General features: G+C 53.7%; 1 protein-coding gene across 1 annotated transcript in view; it reads right to left on the bottom strand.

The window, feature by feature from the left end:
- The window catches only part of IGFN1 (immunoglobulin like and fibronectin type III domain containing 1), a 54,664-nt gene that overhangs the window by 25,644 nt on the left and 1,452 nt on the right, over positions 1–27,568 (bottom strand). The gene's annotated exons all lie outside the window — the stretch shown is intronic.

Raw genomic sequence — 27,568 nt, 5'->3', positions numbered from 1 at the left:
TGTTGGAATTCTGTGCATGAGAAACCATCAGTTATAGTACTGTAAATGACAGTATCTTAATCACTGGGGGGAAAAAGAAACAACTGTGTTAGCAGACAGCACCCCCGCCCATCAGTCAGTATCTGGGCTGGGAGTTGGGGAGGGGCCTTCCCCAAGAAACCCACTCACCCCAACTAAAGGCACCCATTGGTTTCCTGCCATCTCTGCCCCCACGAAGCCAGTTTCTCAGGCTCCTTTATTGGTGACAGACAGCATGGGACACTGTCCCCACCTGCCCTGGGAATCTGGGATGCTGGCAGCCCCCCAGTCCTGCAGACCAGGACGGCGAGATGCAGCCTCCTGAGTGCCAGGAACGAGGCCTGGCTCCCAGCATTCTCCGTGCAGTGCCTTCTGGGCCCTGGCTCCAGGCTAGGAGCTTCCCAGAATGCTCTCTAGGGCTCTGGCCCCCCAAACACTGCAACTCTCAGCAGCTTCTGCCTCCCCTGAATCGGAATCTCCCGGTCTGTGGGGATGAGAAACTCCAGCTCTTCTAGGCTGGGCTGATGGGGTCCCCATAATCCATCTATTCCACGCCCTCCTTTTGAGTCAGGCCATCACAGTGCTGGAACAAGGGGCACCCCAGTCACTGGCAGGGTCACCCAGGGAGGGAAGGGCTCAGCTTAGGGGTGGCGAGAGCCATGATTGGGGTGTCTGGGACCTGTCTCTGGCAGCCACCTCCTGGGTGGCTGTCCATAGGCTGGGGTCCATCTTGGAGACTCTGTTTTTGTCACCACCTGGAACCACATACCCAGGTATGTTCCGGCTGCTGGCCGATGCATCCCCTTCCCAGCTGCCCACATCTGGCCCTTCTGGCTCCCAAGTCTCCCTCCAGTACCCAGTTCCTGCCCTCCAGTGCACTGGGATGCCAGAGCGTGCCAGCCTCGGTTTGGGGCTGTCGCAGGATGGCTGAGCTGCAGGACCCCAGGGAAGGGGAGGGGGCGAGGAACACCAGCAGACTGTGGCAGGAGACGGTTGGGGGCCTCTGTGCCAGCACCCCATGGACACCTTCAGTTGGCAGCAGCATCGCTGGCGTCCCCCACCCCCAGCTCTGTGTCACGGCTCAGCTGCCCGAAGGCTGGCTGACCCTGAAGGACCCACCTCCATCCCAGGAACCAGAACATGGGGTCTAACGTGCAGCCAGCCCGTCCTCTGAACCTCTATTTTCTGTATTGTTTTGTTTGGGGGCCACCCTCAGTAATGCTCAGGGATCACTCCTGGCAGTTCTCAGGAGACCCTATGGGGTGCTGGGGATCAAACCAGGGCCAGCTGAGTGCAAAGCACATGCCCTCCCCGAGGGACTATCTCTCCGGCCCCCATCTCCATTCTTTCCAGAAATCAATCATGTTTGACACAGGTCAGTGACATGAGGGCATGGGGTCTGTTGGAAGGCAGACTGGAAAGACGGGGTCCCGGGGAGGGCCGGGAAGGAAACAGTTTCTCTCCTCCAGGGCTCAGTCCCACACTGGAGAAGCCCTACTTTTTGGTCCATTCTCAGCAATGTTAAGGGGTCACTCCTAGCAGTGCTGGGCACCAGGCAGGGCCAGGAATTGACTCAGCCCTTTGTGTTATCTCCCTAGCTGAAAAAAAAAACAAACAAACAGCCACGAAAACAAATTCAATGGGTAGGGCACTTGCCTTGAACATGGCTGATCCAGGTTCAGTCCTGGCACCACATAGGGTCCCCGGAGCCCATTAGGAGTGATCCCTGAGCACAGGGCCAGGAGTAAACCCTGAGCACAGCTGGGTGTGACTCTCCTCCCCCCAAAAAATCCTTTGCAGCCCTGAACATCTGCCTGTGTCCTTAACCGCAGGCCTGGTCTCTCTCTAGAACCTCAGCCCTGCACCCCTGCCCTGTCCTGGGGCCCAGGTTTCTACCGCCCCCAGCCCGTCAGGTGGTGCTAGGATCCAAGCCGGGAGGATGAGTTTTCTCTCTGGCTCGTTCATCAGGCTATGAATCAAAATAGGGCCAGTCCCCGCCCTGAGTCCCGATTCTGACCACTAGCCAGATGCGAACCTGCTTCTCATTTCACGCTCTCTGACGAGCAGTGCCCAGAACTGCCGGAGCCAGGACAGACACGCCCGGGCAGGACTCTGAGACTCACCCCACCCACCCACACCCCACTGGGCATCCTAGAGTCGCCTACCGGGGCACGAGCCTCCGGCCAGAGCAGCGTCCCGGGGCTGGCATCGTGCCCATTGCTGGCCCCCTGCAGAATCACCACGTGAGAGATGGTGCCAGCACTTCCCTCTCTGCCCCTCCCTGGTCGAGGCGGGCCGTGGGGTGCAGCGGGGTGCGCCCACTCACCTGTACTCAGGCAGCCTCCAGCCGCCTGCCTGCTCCCTCCCACGGCAGCTCTGCACGACTGCAGGAGGGAGCACTGGTAGGATATAGACTCTGGGTTCCTCTGCCCCGCCCCACCCCGCCTCACCTCCCCCTTCCTCCAGCTCCCGCTTGGCAGGGCAGGGGCCCCCAGGGTCCAGCTGGGCCTCAAAGGTCAGGAATGGACGGTCCCATGACATCAGCTCATGCGACTCACCATTCTCAGAGCTCTAAGCACTTAAACACACGGGCTTAGAGACGATGTTCCAGCTCTCCAGGGGGTGCACCCAGATGACCGCTTTCCATGGGGGCATATGTGCCTTAAAACCCTTCGACTGCCAGCCAAGCTGATCCCCGGGGTCCACAAACATGCAGAATCATACAGATGTAGGAAACACCGGAGGTGCCAATCAGGTACCAACCTCCAGGATTTGGGGCAGACCCAGACAGATGGGGACAGAGATGAGACACTCTGCCGTGGGGTGTCCCCCACGGAGAGTGTGGAGCAGGGGCAACCCTGGCATTCACACAGCCAGGAGGGCTTCCTGGAGAAAGTGAGCTTTCTCAGGAGGGAAGGGGCAGCCTGGCTGGCTCAGGGATTTGCGGGGAGTAGAGGGACATGGGGAGACCCTGGAAAGGAACTCAGGCCCTGCCAGTTCTACAGGGGCCACCGCATTGCTCAGAGCATGGAGTGGTCACATTATACTCAAGTCCGTGCCGAGCACGGGGCACCTGAGTGTAATGTTTCAGCTCTGGGAGTCAGCGTCTAATCTATTCAACAAATAGATGTTGACCAGCTCAGTGCCCTGGGTCTGGCACTCTTAGCCTGGGAATAGACACAAAGGTGGGTGGATAGCAGGGCCTCTGGCCAGCGGCAAGCGGAAGGGTGGAAGGGATAGAGACCCAGATGAGGTGGGGGGGTGGCTGGAGTGCTAGGGAGGGAGCAGCAGGAGTGGGCTTAGGACAGTTGGACCATCAAGAGTTTTGATCTGTAGCCTAAGAGCTAATACACAAAACTGTTTGTAAGCTGAAGGGGCAAGAGCATGCAACTCACACTTGATATTTGCAGGTAAAGGGACCGGAAAGGCCCAGTGGGAAGCAGGAGTCCAGCAGGAGCTGGGGAGGAGCCCAGGAGAGGAGGGGTGGCTCTGAGCCCAGTGCGGAACCTCTCTGGTACCTCACTGGCCTCCCAGGAACTGGTGGGTTTGCCACAGCCTGCAGATGACCAGCAGGCCAGGCTGGGGTGCCCTGTGGTCTGCAGTACCCCCGATTCGGTCTTCTCATCACAAGAGGGGAGCTCAGAACTCAGAGGTCTGAGACGGCCGAGTGGTTCACATCCACATCCTTAACCCAGAGCACTCGCTCTCTGCCTGTGGCTGGGGTCATCAGCTCGGGGGCCGGGGGGTGGCAGGGGGGGTGTGAATTGGCAGAAGGGGACTAAGGGGGCTAAAGGTGAATTCCCCCCCTTCTGCCCAAGCCTTTAAGGAACTCCCTGGTAACCCCTGCAGCCAAGGAGAGGCTATTCCGACTCTTGTCTGGGGGTTTTCTCCAACACCCAGATTTTCTGTGGTAGCAGCTTTCTCATACCACCCTCCCCCTGCCTTGGCATAGCCTTGTGGCGCCTCCTATTCCAGAGGTGAAGGGGCCCGTTTCTGCCTCACGAATCTCACTGACTAAGAACCAGCCTCATCGCAGCTCTGGGCAGGGGCCTCACCTCCATCCTTCCTCACTGTCTGCAGTGTCCGATACAGCCCAGGCCTCAGGTCCCTCTGTCTCCCTCCAGAGGGAAATGGAATCCACAGCAGATGTCAAGGCCCAGCCCCCACAAAGGCCTCCTTCCAGACCCCGTCTCCCCTCACTGACACGAGCTCCACCAGCAATGCTCAGTGCTGGCCATCCTGAACATTCTAGGCAACGTCCTTGGGCTTGGAACACAGGGTGATACGGGGGCCTCAAGACCCAAGTCATTCGCTGTCATTGCCTTTAGCCTTCGTGTCAAAATGGGTCTCTCCAACTTGGTGAGACATTGAGGACAGGCCAGGGGACAGTCCTCCCCCTCCCTCATTCCACTGAGACACAGACACAGGCACAGACACACACACACACACACACACACACAGACACACACACACACGGATTGGTGCTCTCTGCCCTATGGACATAGTTTGGGGGGCTTAGGCCCATTTCTGAATGAGGGACATTCCAATCATTCTTTCGTTTGTTTGGAGGCCACACCCAGCATCTGTGCTCAGGGATCACTCCTTTTTTTAAAAAAATTTTATTTAATCACCGTGTGATAGTTACAAGCTTTCATGTTTGGGTTACAATTTCACAATGATCAAACACCCATCCCTCCACCAGTGCACATTCCCCACCACCGATATCCCGGGTATACCCCCCCTTTGCCCACCCTCCCCCTGCCTCCATGGCAGACAATATTCCCCATACTCTCTCTCTACTGTTGGCTCAGGGATGACTCCTGATGGTGTTCAGAGCCCATATGGGGTCCTGGGGATCAAACCCTCTGCTGGCGTGTGCAAGGCAAACCTGCTATACTATCATTCCGGTCTCCTCCAACCATTCTTTGCCCTAGAGTGGGGGCTTCATCATCAGGGCTGCTCTCTCCAGGCACACACACATACCCACATGCACATCCACACATGCGCACACATGACCATACACCCACGCATGCCCACAGCTGCTCGCCTGGCCAGAGTGCTTCGCCCCACGGGGCAGCCCAGGCCTCAGCCAGCCAGAGCTCATATCTTTCTCACCCCACCTGCATGAAATGGATCCCTTGCAGACCCCAAGGGCAATTTCACGCTTGCAAAGCCAGCCCTTCGCCACAGAGAAACTTGAGTCAGGCGCCAATCCCCTATTCTGAAAGGGCAGGGCAGCTGGTCTGAAGGCCACAGGAGGGGGGGTCCTCCGAACCCCCCAGGGAAGAAAGGGGTAGGGAGGAGTCCCTGCTGCAGCTTTCAGGAGGAGCTGGGCCACAACAGACTTCTGCTCGGGGGGAGGGGGCAGTGTAGAACCTTCCAGAACGTCAAAGCTGACTGGGATCTTTGAGAACTTCTGACAACAGCTCAATGGCAGCTTTTTCTTCGTCCTCGCCGAGCTCTTGCTACACAGCAGACATTCTTCTACATCTTCAGCTCCGCTACTTCTTACTTGCATTCTCAGGAACTGTGGGCCCCATCCAACCTCCCCCTTTTTACTTTATTTTATATTTTTTTGCTTTTGGGGTCACATCTGGAGATGCTCAGGGATTACTCCTGGCTCTGCACTCAGAAATCACACCTGGAGGTGCTCAAGGGACCTTTTGGGGCACCGAGAATTGAACCCGGGTCAGCCACTTGCAAGGCAAATGTCCTATCTGCTGTACCATCGCTCCAGTTCCATGTCCTCCTTTTTTAGAGCTGGTCACTTTTCTCAGGCCTGGGGAGCTTAGGCAGGGCTCCTCCTGGTTCACTTAAGGGCTCACATCCATTATTGAGAGAAGTACCGAGGAAGGACTCGAAAGCCGCTGCCCAGGTGAGACTCAGGTGAGCACCCTCCTGCTCAGCCATTGGCCACCTGACAGTGATGTCAGCTCTCCCATCACCGCCCTCGATGGAACTCGCAGAGGACACATCTCTGGGCACGTGTCTCACCCAGGTGTCTCATTTAAGCAGCAAGCAGCCCAGCACAGACCCTAGGCCTGGACAGTGAGTCAGGCCAGAGCCAGCTGTGTGGGTCACCAGTCACACAAGGCAGAGACAGAACCAGCATCTCTGGCCTCCCGACTTGTATTTGTTTGGTCCTAGAGCTTTTCTTGCAAAGATCCATCAGTGTGGAGAAGGGCCAGCCCCTGCCCCATTCTGAGGCGCCTGGTAATTCTCTGTATTCACGAATCTTTGTGGAAGCCACAGCGAGCAGTGCTGGGCTGGGGGCACTGCTCTCCCAAAGATTCTCAGGGGCCGTACAGAGACCAGGCGGTGCTGAGAGCGGAGCTCGGGGCCTCGTGCCTGATCTCTGAGCTACGTCCCAGCCCTAACTTCTGGAGATGTTCTTATAGGAAGAAATCCTGGACTGGAGTGATAGTTCGGTGAGTAGGGCACTTGCCTTGCTTGCAGTGTACCCAAGTTCGATCCTGGCAACACCTAAGTTCCCCCTTAGCACTGCCAAGAGTGATCTCTGAGCACAGAGCTAGGAGCAAAGCCTGGATACCACCAGGTGTGACCCCAAAACCATAATAATAATAACAAGAAAGAAATTCTAAGGCCATCCCAAATAGGGGAGGCCCAAAGTCTACTTGTATCTGAACAGTGGGCACTCTCGCCCCCTGGACATGGGGTCCCAGCTGCTCAGGCACAGGCTGGGAGGACACGGAATTCATTCTGGGTACCCTCAGGAGCACAGGATGGAAGAAGCGGGCAAGTTCCCTATTCTCCCCGGCAGAGCTTTCCTTGGACACGTGGAAAACTCCTCAGAACTCGGAGCTGGGCACTGCCTCTGCCCACGCTGTCTCAGTGGCACTGGCCTCGAGGCCGGCCTGGACGGGGCACTGTGGGCTAAGGCAGAGTGCCTCTTGGAAGAAGAGTCCCGTGCCACTCGTCCCAGCCCCATGATCCAGGGGGATGAGGTGGTGTCACCCCAGCCCAGGGTCCCTGATCCCTGCAGAGCAGCTACCTCTCCTGGGACAGCAGAGCCACACAGCAGATGGTGTGGACATGCCCCCGCCCCCAGAACAGAACCTCCTATCAGGTGGTGTGGATGCAGAGACCCCACCAACACTCTCCTAAATCCACTCACTGCCCTGAGAAACTCAAAGCACAGCCATCTCATACTCTGGGGAAACTGAGTCCAGAGGCCTGAGAGAGCTGGGGAGTTGCAGGGAGGAGCCCAGGAAGGTCCACCTCGAGCCCACTGGAAGGGGTCCTGAGCAGGCTGCAGCAGGGGCACCAGGAACCTTGAGATCCAATCCAGCCCTTGGAAGGTTCTAGAAGGGTCTCGCATGGCTGCTGCTAGAAATGGGCCCTAGGGGTGCCTGGAGGGGCCTCTGTGCTTCACATTCACTCACCCACATCCAGAGTCCAGACAGGGGGGACACATGAGCTCCTCCTGGCACTTGGGCCCAAGCCTGGATGGATTCTCAGGGTGCTCAGGCCTTTGGGCCCAAGCCAGGATGACCCCCCACCCTCCCGCCCAGCTCTCTCTCTCTCCATGCCACACACCTGGCCACTGCCCCCATTTCTTTCTCCCTCCTGTCTAGGTGATGGCACCAGGGGTGTGACCCTCCTCTCCCCTCGAGTGACAGGTCCATCATTTGTCCTCAGCTTTCATGCCTCGGGCCTTTCCTGGGTGCACACTCTCTTCCCACATATTCCGGGGTTTCCCCGAGGCCATATTGAGCTTCCCCTCTGGGTCCCCTTTCATTGGGCCTCATTCTGGAGGCACAGCCCAGGGGAGGGAGATGGCCTGGAGCTGTGTCTGTTGAGTTCCCTGGTCACCCCATCAGGAAACATCCTCTTCAGGCAAGGAGAGATTCTGGCTACACCCAAGTGCAGCTGGTCCCCTTGAATGGGGGTGGGTCTCTTAGAGGCCCAGTTCCGTTCTGGGACAGGAGAAGCCCCCCAAGGTCTCCACTCAGGTCTCACACCCAGGAATCTGCTTAGGGATGGACAATTGCAGTGGACGCTGCTGTTGACTCTGGAGTCCGCAAGGTCCCACATGGGTTCAGGCTGAGATGCACACATCTGCTTCAGATCAAACAAATTAAAAACGAATCTTATTAAGACACCACGATTTACAAAGTTACTCATAATAAGGCGGTTTCAGGCATACAGCGTTGCAACACAATCCCACCACCAGTGTGGCCCTCCCTCCAACAGTGTCCCCAGGTTCTCTCCCAGCCCCCAGCCTGTCCCATGGCAGCCTCATAACAAATTTATTTCATATTGCTTGTCCCGACAAGACTGAATAGAACGGCCAAAGGAGATACCAGAAAGTAAGCCAATAAAAGTCCATTTGTGATGGTTGGTTGCTACCTGGTTTTAAACTTTTTGTACAATCTAGCAGAGGGCAACCATGAGTGTAAGAGTGAGCACCTATGCTCAATGCCATGTGTGGGGAGGTTTGTCCTGTCCTTTAAAGGAGCCCCTTAAATCCTGCTTGCAAAATTGATCTCAAAGCTTTGAGTTCCATAAGCTGTTTGACTGTCCATGAAGCTCTGTATCATTCCTTCAAATCTAAATGCTAATCTAAGCTGGCTGGACTATTCTTGAGGAAGTGTTCGTTTTGTTGGGTTCTTGTACTATATCCCTTTAGAGCAGCCCAGGCCTCTGTGTACGGGTAAGTTAGGGTGTAAAAACTCTCCAGCTGTGGCATACAGGTCTCCCCTATTCTACAGGTGCTCTCCGTCCCCCTACCTCTGACTTGGGGTTCCCAAAGATAGGGTCAGGTACTCGTATGCTCTGAGTCATACCCTGGCACGCATACCCAGCCAGCTCATGGAGGAAGAGGTGGGATCAGGTCCAGCTGGGGACAAGACTGTCCCCAGGAGCCCCCAGTTCCACTAGCCAGCCAAGGCCAGGAACAGGAACCCAGGATGCTGTCCTCCCCTCCCCAAATCCCCAGCCTGAGCCCCCAGCAGTGTGACTCCTCCCTTGGGATCAGCTGTCCTCCCTGTGCTCCCAGCTCCCCCAAATCCCAGCAGCTGGTGGCCAGGATCAGGCTGAAATCCCATCCCTGCCCTGGGCACGGCCCTGTCTGCACAGCACGGCCCCGCAGGCTAGCGGCGAGGGGGCGGGGCACACTAGGGCCCCCGGAGGGCAAGCAGCACTGTCCCGGCCCTGCTGACAAAAGCCCAGGATGGGGCCCTCCTGGGGACTGGAAAGGGGACAGTTACTAGTGGGGGCCTGGGGGGAGCACAGCCCTGCCTCCCAGCCCCCCAGCTGGGTCACTGTCGGGTCACTGTTATTATTGCTGGGTGCTGACAGGCAGCCCTCTGACAGGTAGCAGTGGCCAGAGCAGCCAAAGGGCAGCAGACTGGGCTCTCGGCCGCCTTGTGGCATTTCAGTCCTTCACTTACATTTGCTGCTTTCACCGTGATTGCGGGATGCAGTTTGGGTGCTCTCACCTCACCCCTCGGATGTCTCCCTTCCCCACCTTGGCCAGTTCAATGGCTAGAGGGCCCCATATCTGATGGCTGAGGCCAGGTGGGGATGGCATGCAGGTTACTGCCATGCTCCTGATCATGTGCTTGCTAACTGGCGCTCTCTGAGCCCTGGTTCTGCTATTTACCTGGAGAGGTGAGCCTGGGATGCATCTGTTGTTATGACTGAACCCCAGAGAACCAAAGTCATGGACTCATCTCTGTTCTAGGGGTATGGAGGTGTGTGTGCAGGGTGCATTTAACATTTTAAGTGGGCTTACGTGGAGACTCTCTGGAAGCCAAGGGATAGAAGGAGATGCTAGGCATGGGATACAAGTGTTAAAACACCGCCAAGGGCCAGAGCAATAATACCATGAGTAGGGCACTTGCCTTGCATGTGAGCGATTCTGGTTCAATCCCCGGCAACACATATGGTCCTCCGTGTCCTCCAGGAGTGATCCTTGAGTGCAGAGCCAGGAGTAAGCAACTGAGTACTGCTGGGAGTTGTCCAAGATTCAACAATAAATTAATAAGTATACTGTTGAATTTTTAGATTGTCTCAAGCATTGATACGTAAGCAACAAAATGATACTAGGGTGCAGGAGGCGCATCATTTCCATTGTCAAGTAAAGATGAAGTTTGGAGCACATCTTATGACATAAAGACATTGGTCTGCCAGGAGGTAGGAAATCTAGTGGCCACTTTAATTCTTAGGTCTCTCTCAAATGTATTTTTACTGCCATGGATCCCTGCCTACTTCATTTTCAAACAAGCCTCCAGATAATGTTGGATTCCCCCTGCCCCAGATTCTATTCAGCATGCCAGGAGGCATGAGCTCCTATGTAGGAGTCCAGAAGAAAGAGAGGTCAAAGGGGAACCAAGCCTCAGCCAAGTGCCCTGTTTATAAGCAAGAGAGACCCAGATTGGCTTGTCTCCCTGCAGAGAATCAGGGAGGAATGAGAGAGAAAGCTTAACTAACCCCCACCCTCACCCTAGCCCCCCCCGAAAAAAAAGACACAAAGGAAAAGAGATTCCACCAGAGAACTGTCAGTACCAGTCTTGAGGAATGGGGACTGTCCTCTTTGGTTGGCTTCCTTCAATGACACCCTTCAATGCTGGTTTTTATTGGGGGAGGGGCGCGAGGCTGTCACACCCGGCTGTGCTCAGGGATCACTCTCGGTGGGCTCGGGCACCGTATGGGGCGCTGGAGATTTGAACCTGGGGCGCGCAGCATGCAAGGGCAAGAGCCCTACCCGCCCTACTCGCTCTCCGACCTCCGATGCTGCTTCATCCAAATGCCCAGCCGGCGTCCCCAGGAGACTTCGGGACCCCACGGTGTGTATTGCACCACGTCTCACGTCCCGTTTCAGACTGCCCAGACCCCCCCCGCCCCCAACCCTCCCGCAGTGAACTCTGGGAAATGTCCCGCCCCGCCCGCCGCCCCTCCCCCACAGACTCTCTTCCCAAAGGCCCCCTGTCAGCGGGGGGTCATTAGATGCTTGTTCCCGAGAGATTGATGGGCACGGATGAAGCTCATTAATGCCCAGGGTGGAAAAGGGCTTTGCTGCCTGCTGACTGATTTGTGCCCCTGGAAGGAGCTCCGGGGAGCCGTTCAACAGGGCACCAGCATGGCGGCCCCTTGACCCGGAACCGGAAGGCGCGGTGCATTATGGGCGCAGTCTGGTAGCTCCCCAAGATGCAGGCGTGGGTCTTGATGCTGGGGGAAGTTTTCAGGACCCCCAAGAGTGTCGTCTTGTAGGGGGGAGGGGTGCGGGGAGCTGCTCCGAGCGTCCTGCTTCCATCCGGGGAGGTCACGTGCCTGGGAGGCATCCTGTTCCCGCTCCTTGACCTTCTGGCTGGGGCAAGAAATTTGTCACCGTTTCTACTGAACCTGGCTTTGAGTCGCTGCTCTGCAAGTAGATGGGAGCCAGAGGTGTAACCTCAGTGGCCTCTACAACTTCATTTATAAAATGGACATGCAAAAAAAAAAAAAAGTCATTCAATGCTGGGTAGTGTAAATTCCGAAGAAGAAAAAATTTAACTGGATGGTTAACTGAGATAAATTTAAAATCACTTAGGTGCCAGCAGGAGAGATAGTAGATCACACACCTGCCCGGTTCTGTGTCCAGCAAAGGACCACCCAAACTGTTTCCTGGGCACAGGGTCACACATAAGCCCTCAGCGCCAGTGGGTGCAGCCTAATTCTAAAGACCAAGACCAAAAAAAAAAAAGAAAAAGGAGAAGGAGGAGGAAAGCCCCAGCAGTGAGTACTCTCTGGACAAAGAAATTGCTAGATCTGGGCTCTGGTTTTAATGGATGATTCTGATTGCAGGGTTAAAAATAAGAAAGAGGAGTGGAGGAGGGAAGTCGAACAAGCACCCCTTCTGATGATTCTGGGTTGGGTGGGGAGGCACCCCGGTGCCACAGTGCATTGGGAAATGATCAGAGGTCACTCTAGATACACCTGCAGGGGGAAACCACAGGATGTGCTGACTTGTCATGGTTGATCATTATATATTTGTGTAGGTTTATTATCACTATTACTATTATTATTATTATTTTGCTTTTTGGGTCACACCCGGCAATGCACAGGGGTTACTCCTGGCTTTGCACTCAGGAATTACTCCTGGCGGTGCTCAGGGGACCATATGGGATGCTGGGATTCGAACCCGGGTTGGCCGCGTGCAAGGCAAATGCCCTACCCACTATGCTATCGCTCCAGCCCCTATTACTATTTTTATTGAGGGGAACACATCACTTCTGATGGGGATCTGCCTGGCAGTACCAGGAGTCACTGGGCATCCTCAAGGAGCCATGTAGTGCCAGGAATCAAACTCAGAGTCTCTCTCTCTCTCTCTCTCTCTCTCTCTCTCTCTCTCTCTCTCTCTCTCTCTCTCTCTCTCTTTCTCTCTCTCTCTCTCTCTTACACACACACACACACACACACACACACACACACGGTTGTGCTCTACCCCTGGAGCCACATCCTTTTGCTTGAGTTATTTACTGACACATTTGCCTGTTTTACCTCTAGAAAAACTCTCCAGAGCCTGGAGCCTGGGTGTGCCTGAGTTGAATCCAACAGTGTGTGATAGAGAAACGAATGAAGTGCCAGCCACAGATTCATCAGATGGGCCCCTTCATGAGGTGCCCCTGAGCCCATACCCCTTAGCCATCTGGGGACAGGGAAGGGCTCATCCCAGCAGAAACCCGTGACTGACGCGGGCACTGACTGGGGGTGACTTGCCTGGTGGGGCATCTTGTTCCCTGCCTTGACCTCTCGGCTGATGCTTTCCTCCAGAAAAGTTGTCACTGCTTTCTCTTGATCCTGGCTTTGAGTCACTCTCTGCAAGTGGCCGAGAGCCGGAGGTGTGACCTCAGCCCTTGGAGGCCAGCCAGCGGCAGTATGGTGGGAGCAGGCTTCCCACTGACACCCTGCAAGCCGCAATGCCAGGCTGTGCCCTTTCTGGGCCCCACGGTTGCTAGTTCTGAGGCAGAACCCCAGCTGGGAGGGTACCGATGTCAGGGTGGGGGGTGGGTGTGTGAGAGCAAAGGTGGAGGGGAGGGGGTGCAGTGGGGGGTGAGGCAGGCTAGTCGAGACTGTGCTGCAGAGACTAGAGGGGATTAGGGCTGGGGTCTGAAGCGGGGAGCAGCGGGGCTGTAGAACAGCAAGTAGGGCACTTGCCTTGCACATACTGACCCAGGTTTGATACCCAGAACTGCCTGTGGTTCCTGAGCTTCTCTAGGACTGACCCCTGAGCACAGTCTGGTGGGGGACCCTCAGAAATGAAAATAATTTCATCCTGGAAGTAGGGAAGGGAAGGGAGCCCAGACACCCCAGGAGCTGTCCTTCACAATGCTATATTGTGATCATTCTATCGAGTACCCCCATTCTCACTGTCCTCAAGGAACATTCCAGGTGCTCACAGACACCTCAGCTCCCCTCCCACACCCACACCACCCAATGCCTGTCTCTGTGGTCCATGCACGCATAGTCCAGCACCCATCCACAAAGGATGGACGCATGCGTGCACACACACTTGCACATATTCGAGTACCAGAAGGTTCATTTTAGGAAGGGACTTTCTCCCATCATCGTTCTTCCATATCTGACCTAGATATTGAGTTCTCAAACTGCTGGACCTCAATCCCAACCCAGCACAGGCCCAGCACAGATTTTATTCCCATGGGAGGTCCCCTGGCTGCCCCTGGGCCCCAGAGGTCTCTCAGTCTGGTCTGAGCCGGGGCCTCTCTCTTTATCCTGCTCTATTCCTCCAGGCATGGTGAATGTCCTTCTTGGCTGGAATCCGTCCCTGCCAGTCCAGCATATCAGGTGCTAGGAGGTATTTTGTTTACCATTTGTGTTTTGTTTTTGCAGTGCTATGGATTGAACACATGATCCCGTACATGCAAGACACGGGCACAGGGGGCCTCAGGAGCTAAACGTTTGCCAAGCACTGGACTGTGAGTCTTTCTCCTGCCTATCCCTGTGTCAGTCCCCATGAGCTGCCAGGGAGAGGATGATCCTTCCTGCTCCCTCTTGTTCACCCAGTGGCAGCCCACCCTGGGTGTGACCCAGGACGTAGGAAGCTGTGAGTGTCCTGCCAGGAGATGGGGTCCTCCAGGCAGAGTTCTGAGCTGACTGAGACATTTGTATGAATGAGGAGGGAGAGAATGGAAAGGGCGGTGGGGGGCAAGGAGGGCAGGAGAGGGGCTGGTGGAGGGGCCCAGCACTCAAGGCCAATGCCACCACTTGAGACAGCCTCCTGTAGACAACCAACCTCCACTTGCCCTTGACTGCAGAGGACTTAGCACCTCTCGGCGTGAAGATTTAATGAGAACATTTAAGAAGCGGCCCGGGCTGTTAATTGCTTTGTCAGCCTTCTTGCCAGGGCCGCTCTGGTGAGGAAAGAAGATGAGAAGAAGGAATGCAGACGAGGCTGAGATGGGAGGGCCAGTCTCCATGGGGCATGGGGAGACTCTGAAGTTCAAAGGCATCTGGACAGACCCAGCCTCTTCTCTGGAGCCCCCAGGAGGTAAGCGATCAGTGCCAAAGCCCAAGAATAGAAAGAGAACGTTACATTTGCCGGCAATCTATTTTTAATCGCTCATAAACAGGTCTGATCTGTAATCGAGGCAGGGTGGACCTGGCAGCTGCCCCCCACCCCCACCCCCACCCCCGAGAATACTGCAGAGGTGAATCCATCAAAGATACGAAGTGCTGAGATCAAGAGAGAGGGGAAAGCCACCCTCCAATGGTCTGGCATTACTCACGGGCTGTGCTTGTGGCCTCTTAGGACTGTCCCTGAGGGACGGGAGGAGGAGCCAAGGCAGGTGAGGGAGGAGAGGAGAGGGCTGGAGGAGAGAAAGCACCCGAGCAGTTGTAAGTGCCTCTCCCACTCCCCTCCCGTCACATGAGGCTGGGCCATTGTCTCAGTCCCCAAGGCAGTCTCCCAATGGCCAGGAGCCATGAGGGGAAACCAAGAACACAGCAGGTTTGAGGAAGTGTCGGGGATGCTAAGAGTGGGGAACTTTTTGTTTTTTTTAATAAAAATTTTATTTTATTAAATCACCGTGTGTAAGATTACAATGCTTTCAGGCTTAGGTCTCAGTTATACAATGCTGAAACAACCATCCCTTCACCAGTGCCCATATACCACCACCAAAAAAAAAAAACCACACAGTACACCTCCCATCCCGCCCCCCCACCCCCTACCTTGCAACTGATAAGTTTCACTTTATATTCTGTTTACTTTGGTTACATTCAATATTTCAACACAAACCTCACTATTGTTGTTAGGAGTACCCCACTAGATTCAGACCTATTGTGAAGACAAATAAGGTCGCGCGGCCACAGTAGCAGCCGCGCGGTTTTGAATTTCTGTACTTTAACAAGAAGTCCAGGGAGATTTCTTCCAGATATTAGATCATTGCAGGCTTGAAAACCCAATCTGTGGTCGTCTTAATATAGCGGACACCGCGCCCTTCATCCCCGGAGAGAAAGAGGCGAGAGAGAGAAATACCTTTCCCCTCCTGGGCGGGCACGGGGCCGAGGTTTAGTTCTCAGGCTGGAGACATTCTGCGAGGAGTTGCCCATGCTGAAAGAGGTTTTGCTGGGTCTGGATTCACGCTTGTGCAGCTGTGGAGAGGCCGCACATGCGTGCGGCCCCCGGGATCACATCTTGGCGGTGGGAGGGGCCGGCGCCTCCCACCTTCCCAAGAGCACCCTCGTGTAAGAGTGGGGAACTTTTGTGGGAACACAACTGGGGACAGGACCCACACCTGGGGAACAGGTATGGGGAGGCGTCTGAGAGCAACAGGCAGCCTGGGAAGGACTTGGGTTAGAGAAGATGAAGGAGGTGGGTTCTGGGTAGAGAGGACATTAGGAAGCCCCAGAGGAAACAGGAGTCTTTCATTCCTTCCGTGACCACTCCTGTCTGTGATGGCCTCTGGTGGCATGGGAGGTGAGGACCTTGGCTGACTGGGTCCAGGGTGCACCTAGCACCAGGGTTCCACAGAGGCTTCCTCTGCTGCCTGCTACCTGGCACCCCCTCACCACCTCCCCATACACACTGTAATCTAAATTATCTCCAGAGTCAAGAGACTAACCCATGGGCCAAATCCAGTGCATAGTAAGTTCAATGAAAGCAGAGTTTGGGTGTTTGGGTTTCATTGGGGGCCATATCCAGCAGTGCTCAGGGATTGCTCCTGGCTCTGTGCTCAGGAATCACTCATGGAGGGGCTCAGGGGACCACACACGGTGCTGGGACTGAACCCGGGTCACCTTTGTGCAAGCAAGCTTTCTATCTGCTTGCCACTGCTCCGTCCCCATAGCAGAGTTGGGGACTGACACATTTGCCCCCCACAGGGCTCATGTGTGTCTGCTCTGTGCCACTAAGGACCCACCTCTGGTACTCCATAGACCCCTGGGCTAGTAGAACTAAACCTTGAAAGGCCAGTATGTGCCCCCAACACATTCCTGGAAGCCTGTCCCCTGAATTCCAGATCACAAAGTGCCCTGGCCTAGCAATTTTGCTGAGACATGCAGATGGGTCCCCAGTGGGGGCTTCCAAAAGAACCTTCACTGTGCACACAAGAGGACATGTCTGCTGAGAAGCAGGAGATGGGCCCCCGAAGCTTCTACGCTCTCTGTGAGCAGAGCCTGGCTGGCCGAGGGTCTAACAAGGCCTTCAGAAAGCACAGCTAGAAGGAGCGGAGGGTAGAGACAGGGCGGCCGAGGGGCAGGCGAGGCTCCAGGCTCTCAGCCTTGCGAAAGAATCCGTCAAGTGATGATGTTTTCTGAGGTCCCTCTGTCTGGTCAGCACCCCTAATCCTGCGGGGGTTTGTCTGCCCCTCCGGCTGCTCCCACGGCGACAGCTGAGCTTGTCAGGGGCGAGGACCCACCTGTTGGAGGGTGCAGAAAGAGAAGCGCCTGTGTGAGAGAGGGAGGCGTTCTCCAGGGAGAGCTGGTGGCTGGCTGGGCAGTGAGGGCTTCCAGAGGGCATCTTGTTCCCCCTTCCCGGCCGGAGGAGCGTCTTTGGGGTGGATGACATCTCATGACCACCCTGCTGAGAGATTCTTTCCAGCACGAACCTTGGAGCCAGTCAACTGGGTGAACCTCAGCCCCGCCACTCCCTTGCTGTGTGAACTTGGGTCAAGTGATGCAACCATCCGACACCTCCAATTCTAAACTTGCAAAACAGGGTTCAGATAGTACCTGCTGACTATCCTAAGTTCCACCCCACTCAGGAAGTTCCTTTTCCTTTCTCTCCTACTTTTCAATGAACTTTTCTACATATGTCCTGCTTCACAGGGCCACGAGGACTTCTTTTTTGTTGTTTTGTTTTGGGGACACACCCAGCAATGCTCAAGGGTCACTTCTGGCTTTGCACTCAGGAATTACTCCCAGTGGTGCTTGGGGGACCATATGGGATGCTGGGGACTGAGCCCAGGTCAGCCGTATGCAAGGCAAACTCCCTCCCCTCTTGTACTATTGCTTGTACTATCACTCCAGCCCCCAAAGTGGGCTTCTGAAGGAATGGCATGTGGCATGGTGCCTGGTATCAGATGTGTCCCATAGACATGGTAACTGCTGGGTTTGAGCAAGTTATTAAATCTTTACTCACAATGTCTGTTAATCTACTGTTGGAAGGCTCAAAGGTTAAGACAAGCAGTTAGAGCCAGAGAGAATATACCAGTTAAGGTGCTTACCTTGCATGCGGCTGACCCTGGCTCTATCCCTGGCACCATGCATGGTTCCCTGAGCACTTCCAGGAGTAATCCCTGAGTACCACTGAGCATGGAACCAGAAGTAATCCCTTAGCACACCGCCTAATCAAAAACACAAAAACAAATAGGATCAGAGAAATGGCACAGGGTTAACCTTTATAAGCCAGTCCCAGTTTGATCCTTGGCACTATATGGCCTCCACAATCAGCACCACTCAGCCAGGATGGCCCAGATGACCTCTGGCACAGCAGGACCCAAAAACACCACATCTTTAAGCCCTTGAACTGAACAACTGGCCCATTTAATTGGCTGAGAATCACCAGTGAGGTCCCTGGGTTTCTTAAGCATCACTTGGGGGTCACCCTCCCCCCAATAAGTAGTTCAACTTTTCTGAAATAAAATTTTTATGATGTATAATTTAGTGGGGCCCAAAGTACACTGGTTTTAATGGCAGAGTGTTTGGCTATGGGGACCATCTTACTGGGCCAGAACTGAGAAGAGCCAGTGTGAATGTGCTTAAATAACATGGATAGGGAAGGATGCAAAAACTTTGTCTCTCGGGGCTGGAGCGATAGCACAGCGGGTAGGGCGTTTGCCTTGCACGCGGCCGACCCGGGTTCGAATCCCAGCATCCCATATGGTCCCCTGAGCACTGCCAGGAGTAATTCCTGAGTGTAGAGCCAGGAGTAACCCCTGTGCATCGCCAGGTGTGACCCAAAAAGCAAAAAAAACAAAACAAAACAAAACAAAAAACAACAAAACTTTGTCTCTCATGGAAAAAGATCCCTTTGTGCAGATACTGCAACACCAGAGTCCTATGCCAGACTGTTGTTCCCATGAGCAGACATCTATGGGCTGATACAAGGACTAGTATCTGCTACACCTCATTTTCCATATGTCAAATCACCCCCCTTCCCTCTTTGGTCAGATCTTTCTTGCCAGCCCACATACAATGCACACAAGCTTACTATGCTTTTGCTAAGGAGCTGGATACCTCAAAAGATGAGAACAATGAGTTCCGGGACTTTGTTAAAGCCAAGAAAATTCAGGCTGGGGAACTAAGTGACCGATGGATGATTTCCAGCTTCATTACGAGCATGTACAAGAGTGTGTTTGTTCAAGTGAATGGGCTCAGGGCCTGAGCAATAAATAGCACATCAGGGAGGGCACTTGCCTCGCATGTGGCCCACCTAGGTTTGATCCCGGCAGCTATAGTCTCTCCAAACACCACCAGGAGTAATTCACAAGTTCAAAGCCAGGTGTAAGTCCTGAACATTGCCAGATGTGCAAAACAAGAGTGGTTGGGTCCAGCTAGGTTTTATTGATCATGTAATTCATTGATATGATAAAAATCACACCCACAACACGAGGGCAATTTACTATTGCCAAGTGACCAATTATGTTTAGAATCTGGGGGGGCTTTGATTACAACAAATGCTACCACCCCCAAAGCCTCCCTCTTTTCAAACCCTACCAGCCCCAGCGTAGCCCTCTCATTAATTTAACCCATCCACACTCTAGAAATCTCTGTGAAAATGGCGTTTCTCTCTCTGGAGCATACCCTCTGACTCTTTGCCTGTGTTCTTTTGTTTTAGAACCCAGCTTTGTCTTCATTAGAAACAATGATATTCTATTTAGGCTTGCACCCAACTTCTTAAGTGTGTGTCCTACTTTTGGAACTTTATATCTCTGTCTTGCTATTTTAAAATTTCTACTTTATCATAGTTGAGGCAACATGGTTACAACAGTGCTACTATTCAAGCTTCAGGCATGAAAAGTTACTGCTCATCTGACATCTCCAAAGTGTGAAAGCCCTTCCCCCACTGCTCAGACAGACTCACTGTTGAATGCTTTCCTGCAGCCAAGCCTGGCTCCCTGGAGGAGGACTAACGGTTTTATCCTTGACCAGTATTTTCTTACAACAGGACACTCTGGAACGTGCATTAAACAGTCCTCTGCCACAGCTTCACCATGTTCCACCACACAGACATACAGACACACACACACACACACACACACACACACACACACACACACACCTCACACCTCCCTCATTTGCAGGCGGGCGTTCATCAAATCAGTTGTAAAGGAAATTGGCATTCCTGGGGGAGCAAACGTGTAAGCTAGAGACCTATAGACCAAAGAAACTCTCCCACATGCTTGCCTGTCACTCTCGTTCTTCAAACAAAGTGCTGCATAGGATTTGGTAGCCGGTTTACCAGCAGAACCAAATTCCAGTGAGAAATCCCTTGGAGAGTGAGTGGCCACTTGAGATTGGCATCAGGGCCGCTGACCCTTCCCGGGAGCCTCTGTACTAGAGAGGACCCTGGGAATGTGAGCTGAAAACCCTCAAGAGAGCAAGATCCCGCGGCTCTGGGTGCAACCTGAGTGGTGCAATTCGTGTCAAGTGATTCTGTGTAAATACTGCGGATTAGCATGCTTGATGCAGCTGAGTCTCCAGAGGTCAGACCCCAGCGCAGCTGAACGGTGGAGACCTGGGGCATAGTCCATCTCCCTGAAACCACCTCGGCCCCTGGGGATCCCAGCTCCCTTTCTGCTGGGGGAACCTTTTGCTTGGAGCCCACCTTGTTACCCGGATCCAAGGAGGAGACAGCCCCCAGTTCCAGATGTCTTCCCAAAACCCTTCCAAATTCGGGTCCAGTCTGGAAAAGGCCAGAGCCGGCGAGTGGCCCCTGGACATGTGTCACATTTTTCCCGAGTTAATTACCTCGGGGAGGTCATCTGAGCTGTGCCTGACTTGGGTACAACAAGCCTTGTCGCCTAGTGAGGGAATCTCAGTCTTTCTCAGGTGACAGCTGCTGACCCGCATCAGAAATGTCCTCATTCTGGGGGCACCACCTCCCTGCACCGCGGGGAGGGAGACGCCCCGCCCTCATCTTATTGGGGGCGGGACTTTCCCCGTGATAGTGGGCAGGGATTGGACAGTGGGGCGTGATGTCACTTGTGGGTGGGGGCTGGCGGGCTGCTGGGTCTCTGCCTTGGCCTGAAAGTTCTCCCGGTTGGCCAGCCCCACCCTGAGCAGCCCCTGCATTGCCCTCTGCCAGAGCACCCAGCAAATGTTCCGCCTTTCCATTTTTGCACTGGCTTAATGAGGTCTGGGTGTCTGGAACAGGGCTTGACACACAGTAGGCACCCGATACCTGTTTGTGGATACCTAATCCATCAGCGTGTCTGTCTCCTAGGGAGTCGTGTTGGCATTTCCATCACACAGTTCAGGCATGTGTTACATGTGCTGCTGGTTAAAAGGCAAACATTCTGATGTGGGGAGTCCAGCATCTCTGCAGTCGGCTTTAAAATAACATTTTTTAAAAGACAAATCAGACACAAAGTTGGAGACAATTCCATCATCATTCTGGAGTGCAGGTTGCAGAAAGCACGGGTTTCCTTCTTCTGGTCACAGTTTCTGACTTCATCTTGGGGGGTGATGTGGGGTGGTGATTAAGGTGTCCTGACCTTTCTGGCCCAGGGGCAGGTGTGGGAGGCACACTGACAGTGGCCTCAGTACCAGGGTCACCCCCTCCGCCCCAGCCCCGAGAGGCTGTACTGGGATCCTCACTCCTCATACCTCATTCTTTTACATCTTCTTAGGTGCATTTTCCAACAGTTCCCATTTTCCTCGGGTTCACAGTCACTTGTGGCTGACAGCCAGAGCACTCTGAACTTCAAGGTTCATAGCTGATGGGGGGAGGGGGTGCACCATCATCTGCCAACCCTGGGACAAGTTTGCGGTGACAGGACTGGTACGAAGAGTCCTCGCTCCACCCTCTGTCCTATAAATGAAGGACAAAGGTGCCAAGGAGTCAGCCCTCACACTCATGGGATCTCAGGGTCAGTCATTTGTCAAACTTTTCATCAGCTACCTCCTTTCTCTCTGAAGCAGCCTCACCCAGTGGCTTTCCAAATGTTATGTGAGTGTCCTCCGGGGTGGCAACCCCCCTCTTCAGACAACGCTCTTCCTTCTTTGGGCAACCTTGTGACAGTCTCCTGAGGCTACACTGAAGGTTTCCTCCACCCGTGTCTAATCCAGTTTCTGTTTCTATCATTTTGCCATTTTGGGGAGTTAGATGAACCGAATAACATAGCTGTAGCTTGGGGACCATCTCCTGAGCCCTAACTCCTTAAGCTGTGGATCACGACCCTATAGGGAGGTAGGTAACTGAATGCAGGGTCACAGAAAATTTGGCAGCAATAAACGTTCAACAATCAAAATTAATTCAAAACTCAACCCTGTACGGAATCTAAAGTTTCTGGCACACCTGCCTGGTTCGCATTTCTAGGGCGAAAAGGGACCACTGGGAGAAAAGTTTAGGAATCCCTGTTCTAAACAACATGGTTCCCAGAGCTGCAGTCAGGCTGAACTGGTGTGAAAATCAATAGTTTTCCTTTCTGTTGCGGAGCACTAAGCCGTAGTGAGGCCACACTACAGTGTCTTTTTTTTTTTTAAATTTAAATTTTATTGAATCACCATGTGGAGAGTTACATAGTTCTCAGGATTATGTCAGTTATACAATACTCAAACACCCTTCCCTTCACCCGTGCCCATATTCCGTCACTAACCACCCCATTATACCTCCCGCCCCCTCCCGCCCCCCCAGTCCCCGCCCTTGTAAGTGATAAGTTTCACTTCGTTTACGCTTTATCTTGGTTACATTCCATGTTTCAACACATAACTCACTATTGTTGCTAGGGCTTCCCCCCAAAAAAGAAAAGACAGTCCCACTGTCAAGGAAGCATTTGATGGCTCTCCATTGCTGAGAATGTAGAGATGTTAAGTCCTGCTGTTTGTTACATAACTTTTCTATATTTTTCCCCCCTCGTCCCGCGCCACCGAGTTCACGCCTGTTTAGTAATCACCACGCTGCCTGACAAAGGGAAAACAAACCAAAATAGATGGTTATTTCCTGTCATCAGCTGGCGTGGGGCTCTGGCTTAGTTGATAGTCTGGTAGAATGTCTGCAAGCAGTTTCTGGAACCAAAAGTAATACGCTGGTATCGGCCCCGGCTCGAGATTCCACCAGCGTCCCGCTGTTCCAAGTACATAATAATTTATTCCCTTGTATCCCATTCCCACGCCACCAGGTCCGTGTCAGCTTAATAGACATCATACTATGGTTAACGCCATGCTGCGTTTCTTCCCGAGAAAGAAGGATATTTCTTCTCAGCCGGCGTGGGGATATGGCTTAGTTCAGTCTATAGAGATGGCTACCACTTTGGTAGCCTTCAATATTTCAGCAAAAGACTTACTATTCTTGTTAGGATTTCCCACCAAAGTCCGACCCATTAAAAAGGAACCATTTCATATTGGTGATGATTAAATGACAATAGGTTGCGCGGCCATGGCAGCGGCCTCGCGGCTTTGAATTTCTATATAAAGTCCAGGGAAAGTACAGCCAGAAATTACACGTCGCTACAAACTTTAACCCTATTATGGTCCCCCCAAAGTCCAACCCATTACAAAGGAACCAGTTCATATTGCTGATGATTAGATGACATTAGGCTGCCGCGGCCGCACGGTTTTGTGTTTCTATATAAAGTCCAGGGAAAAATCTGCCTAAAATTCTATCGCTACAATCTTTTACCCTTCAACAAAAAACTCAGTACTATTGTTTGGAGTTTCCCCCCAACGGTAAGCCCTGCCAAAAAGGAACATTTACACGTTGCTGACAATCAAGAGATATTAGGTTGCGCGGCTGCTATCGGTCGCGTGACTGATAGCAGCCGCGCAGTTTTGGATTTCTATATGAAGTCCAGGGAAAATTCTTTTGGTAGTTGCATCACTCGCTGGCAGCGCCTGGGCCAGTAGCTCCGAGCACACAGTTTGGAGGCATTTTGGGGGCGCCGCTCATGTCCAAAGTGGTTCAGTTGCCTCCGGGGTCGATCTCGCCCGGGGCCGGAAAGGCCACTGCAGTGTCTTTAAGCATCCATCCATTAAGGACAGCTGGGTGGTTTCTTTTTCTGATCTCTCAAAATAAGCCACCATAAATTCAAAGGTAAATGTTTGTGTGCGGATGGGTGTTACACACAGGTGTGTGCAGCCATATAAGTTAGATCAGGCAGATGTCACTGGCTAGACTACACATACCTTTGAGATTCCATTGCCTTTGTTCCAAGTTGTGTTCAATCCGATACCATTATTCTTTGATTAAATGTTGCTACAGCCAGTGTTGGAAAAGCAAAAGTACGTGTTGAGTTGGGTGGTCCTGACAAAAGAGTGGATTGGTCAACTCCCAGCTGGGAGGGGCGCTGCCCAGCGAGGTACCTTCCGTCCTCAACCTAGTGCCCCCTTGCCCTGAGAAGTCCTGCTGTGGTTGGAAAGAGGAGCCCGACTCAGGGCATCTATGCCACTGACTCAAGGACGCCCCCTATCCCTGGCTGACCACCAGGGAGCAGAGCAATAGTTTCCTCTAAGAGGTAAGTCAAGGGGTCCTTTGTGCCCCAAATGTGTCCCTCCCAGCAGGTTACATGTGTCCAGAACTTATCCCATGAGTGTTACTCTCTGAGTTGGTGATCCCTGGGAATGACTCCAGGAGGCCAAGGCATGGTTGTAACCGCAAAATTGATCAAGTTCACTGTCTCGCAGGAGCTGGAGTCTGTGAGACACTGTGCTACAAGACTTGTATGGTCACAGGGGAGCAACAGCAGGTGTTTGGTGCCAGGGAAAATAGGCACAGTTTGGGGGTGATGCCAGTAGCCCAGCTCCACTCCAGGGTAGGGACAGGGAATGAAGGAGAACCCAAACGCTCAGCTCTGCACGGATGCCCAGACCTGACCTTATAAAGCCAAACTGGTAGATGGACTGTTGGGGTAAAAGCAGGTACCGAATTGGGAAACCAAGGCTCTGGGCTTTGACCTAAGCCCTAGAGCTCCAAAGCAGCCAGGAGTAGAGAAATGATGAATGGTGTCCACAGAAGTTTCTGGAAGCTTCCAAAGCTACAGCTTCTTTTGTAGAAGGGGGCACACTCCTGAGATTGCCTGGTCTTGACCCCTCTCTCTGCTTTTCTTACCACTCACTTGCCCTGGGTGCCAGACAGACAGACAGACCATCCTCCTTCCCCTGCATCTTTCTCCAGGTCCCTCTCTAAGTTTTCCTACTGCCCTTTCCATTGTCTCCTGCTTCTGAATTATTTTCCAGATCTCACCCATTCTTCCTGGCTATGTTGGTTTTCTATTGCTGTTACAACAAATACCATGAGTGCGGTTATTTTAATCAACACAAACTTATTATGAACAAATCAACACAAACTTATTATCTCACAGATTTGTAGCTTAGATGTTGACACTGGTGCCACTGAACTCAAACCTTCCTTTTGGAGGCCAAGGGCGTATCCAGTTCCTTGCCTTTACCTGCTTCCATTGATTACCACATTCTACATTCCATACCTGTGGTCCTGTTTCCTTCCTTCCTTCCTTCCTTCCTTCCTTCCTTCCTTCCTTCCTTCCTTCCTTCCTTCCTTCCTTCCTTCCTTCCTTCCTTCCTTCCTTCCTTCCTTCCTTCCTCCCTCCCTCCCTCCCTCCCTTCCTCCCTTCCTCCCTTCCTTCCTTTCTCCCTCCTTCCTTCCCTCCCTCTGCCCCATCCTACTTCCCTCCCTTCCATCTTTCCTCCTTCCTTCCTTCCCTTATCCCTCCCCTCTCTCTGTTTTTGAGCCACCCCCAGGGGCACTCAGTGGCAACTCCCGGCTTGGTGCTCAGAGGTGACTTCCAAGGCTGCTCAAGGGACCATGTGGTGCCAGGGTCAAACCCAGAGACCTCTGTATGCAAGCACGTGCTGCAGCCCACTGAGTCATCTCTTCAGTCATCTGGATTTTTTTTCAGGTTTGTATCTTTTGACATTCCCGGCATAGAACCTCAGGCCTCGCACGTGCAAGGCAAATGCTGTGCCAAGCAGGAGCTACATCCCCCAGGTCCATCTCCATCTTTAAAGCCAGCACTCTCTCTGCGGCATCTCCCTGCCGTGGCATTGCCCCTGACCCTGCTGTCACCTCTTCCTCCGACCGCCGTCAGAGCAGCTCTCCATTTTAAGGACCCACTGGGTTGGGCCAGACCCACCTGGATAAATAGGTTTTTCTCTTATCCCAAAGAGATTTAGTTTAGTTACATCTGCAAAGTCCTTGCTTCCATGTAAGATGACTGCTTTATACCAACTTCCTTACGCCCGGTCTGGACATCAGGACACGGCCACCGGAGGAGGTCACCATTTTGCCCACCACCAGCCCAGCGCCAATGGTCTCCGGTTACCTTCGAAGCCTCTTCTCTGCTGTGCTGGGCTCCCATACCCCTGAGTCCAGCTCCCCACTAGGCTTCTGTAAGAGCTCTGCCCAGTCCCCACTGTCGCCCACCTTCCTCAGTCACTGATATCTTTGTCTTTTCCTGCAATAAGCCTTGAGTTCCACATGACCAAGGGCAGGGCTTGCCTTGTTCACTGAAATTTTTAGTCCCCAGCCTGCAGCCCTGGGCCTGGCATACAAAGCTCAAAGTGTTGAGGGGCTGAGATGCCTCAATGCCACATTCGTTGTGCATTGAATTACATCCTGGCCCTTTGCCTTTTCTCTGAGATGCTCTGGAAAGCAGGGTCCTATGGGGGCTTGTCAGCTCTATCCCCTGGGGCGTCTGAACAGTGCTCGGCCCATGTGGATCGAGTTAAATCAAATATGTGAGCGCGGATTCCTCTTGGTGGCATGGCTCTGAATCTTGGACTCATAGAGGATGTGTGGGGGTGAGGAAAGGCTACTTGGGACAAGTGTCTTGGTGAGAAGTGCTTGGGACAGAGGTTTGAGAAAGACAAAGGACAAAGAGAGGCAGGGAGTGGGGGTGCCACCCCTCGGGAGGCATGGACAGGGCAAAGAAAGTGCAAGAAGCAGGTTGTGGGGAGTATACCCCCCGAGAGGTGAGTGGGGGCAATTAGACACAGGCATCCTGGACCTGATGGTGACATCTGGGTTGGGGTAACAGGGCCACACGACATGTGAGTATTGCAATCAGCGTGGGAGAAAGCGGGCAGAGGGGCGTGTGGGGGGGAGCGGATTTGGGGTGTAGACAAGAGGCCCTAAAGGGACTGGGGAGGAGGAGATGTGGGGACAGAAGACCCACGTCACAGACTTGAGCACCCCACTCTGGGCACTGGGCATGGGATGAGGTGCCCCGAAGAGGCTGGAGGCGCCCCTCCCTTTCCAGGACGAGGGCGCTGGATTCGCACAGTACTGGCATCCTTTAGCATTGGCAGTGAAGGGGAGCAAGTCTCAGCACCCAGGATTTGTCCTGGGAGGACTACACCTCCCTGTGGGGAAGGAGGCAAGTGTCCCTCCTGCCCCCTAGTGGCACGCATCACCACGCTCCTGCTCGCCTGCCCTCCATCATGGGCTAACGTCGGGACAGACCCCTCTTCTCTGTGGCAGCCACTGACTGTCCCAGGTCTGAGCACAGAGCCTCGCCGACCCCTACCGCATCCCTGAGAGCCAGGCCGGTCTCTCCCCACTATATGGATGCAGAAACCAAGGCCGCCACGAGGACATGCGACCCACCTGCCCACGTCCTCACTGCTGGGAAGGGAGGAACGTGGCCATTCCAGCTCCAGTGGCCCCCCCAGCTGTGCCTCCAACACCCGTGCGGCCCACTGGGTCTAGCTATTTCCCTGATTCGATTTACAGACATTTCCCAAGCGTCCACCAAGCCTGGGGTGGTGTGCCAATGGGCAAGGGATGCGGAGGGGAAAGCCAGGTGAGCTAAACACAGGGCAGGCAGTGCTCAGTACTGGAGAGCAGCTGCACGCAACCACAGATTGGGGTCCCAGCAGTCTGGACCCCTGCAATTACCCACCTCCCCGGGAT

The sequence above is a fragment of the Sorex araneus genome, chromosome 7 (assembly GCF_027595985.1).
Source record: "Sorex araneus isolate mSorAra2 chromosome 7, mSorAra2.pri, whole genome shotgun sequence".
Lineage (NCBI taxonomy): Eukaryota > Metazoa > Chordata > Mammalia > Eulipotyphla > Soricidae > Sorex > Sorex araneus.
This window is presented reverse-complemented; position numbering and strand designations above follow the sequence as displayed.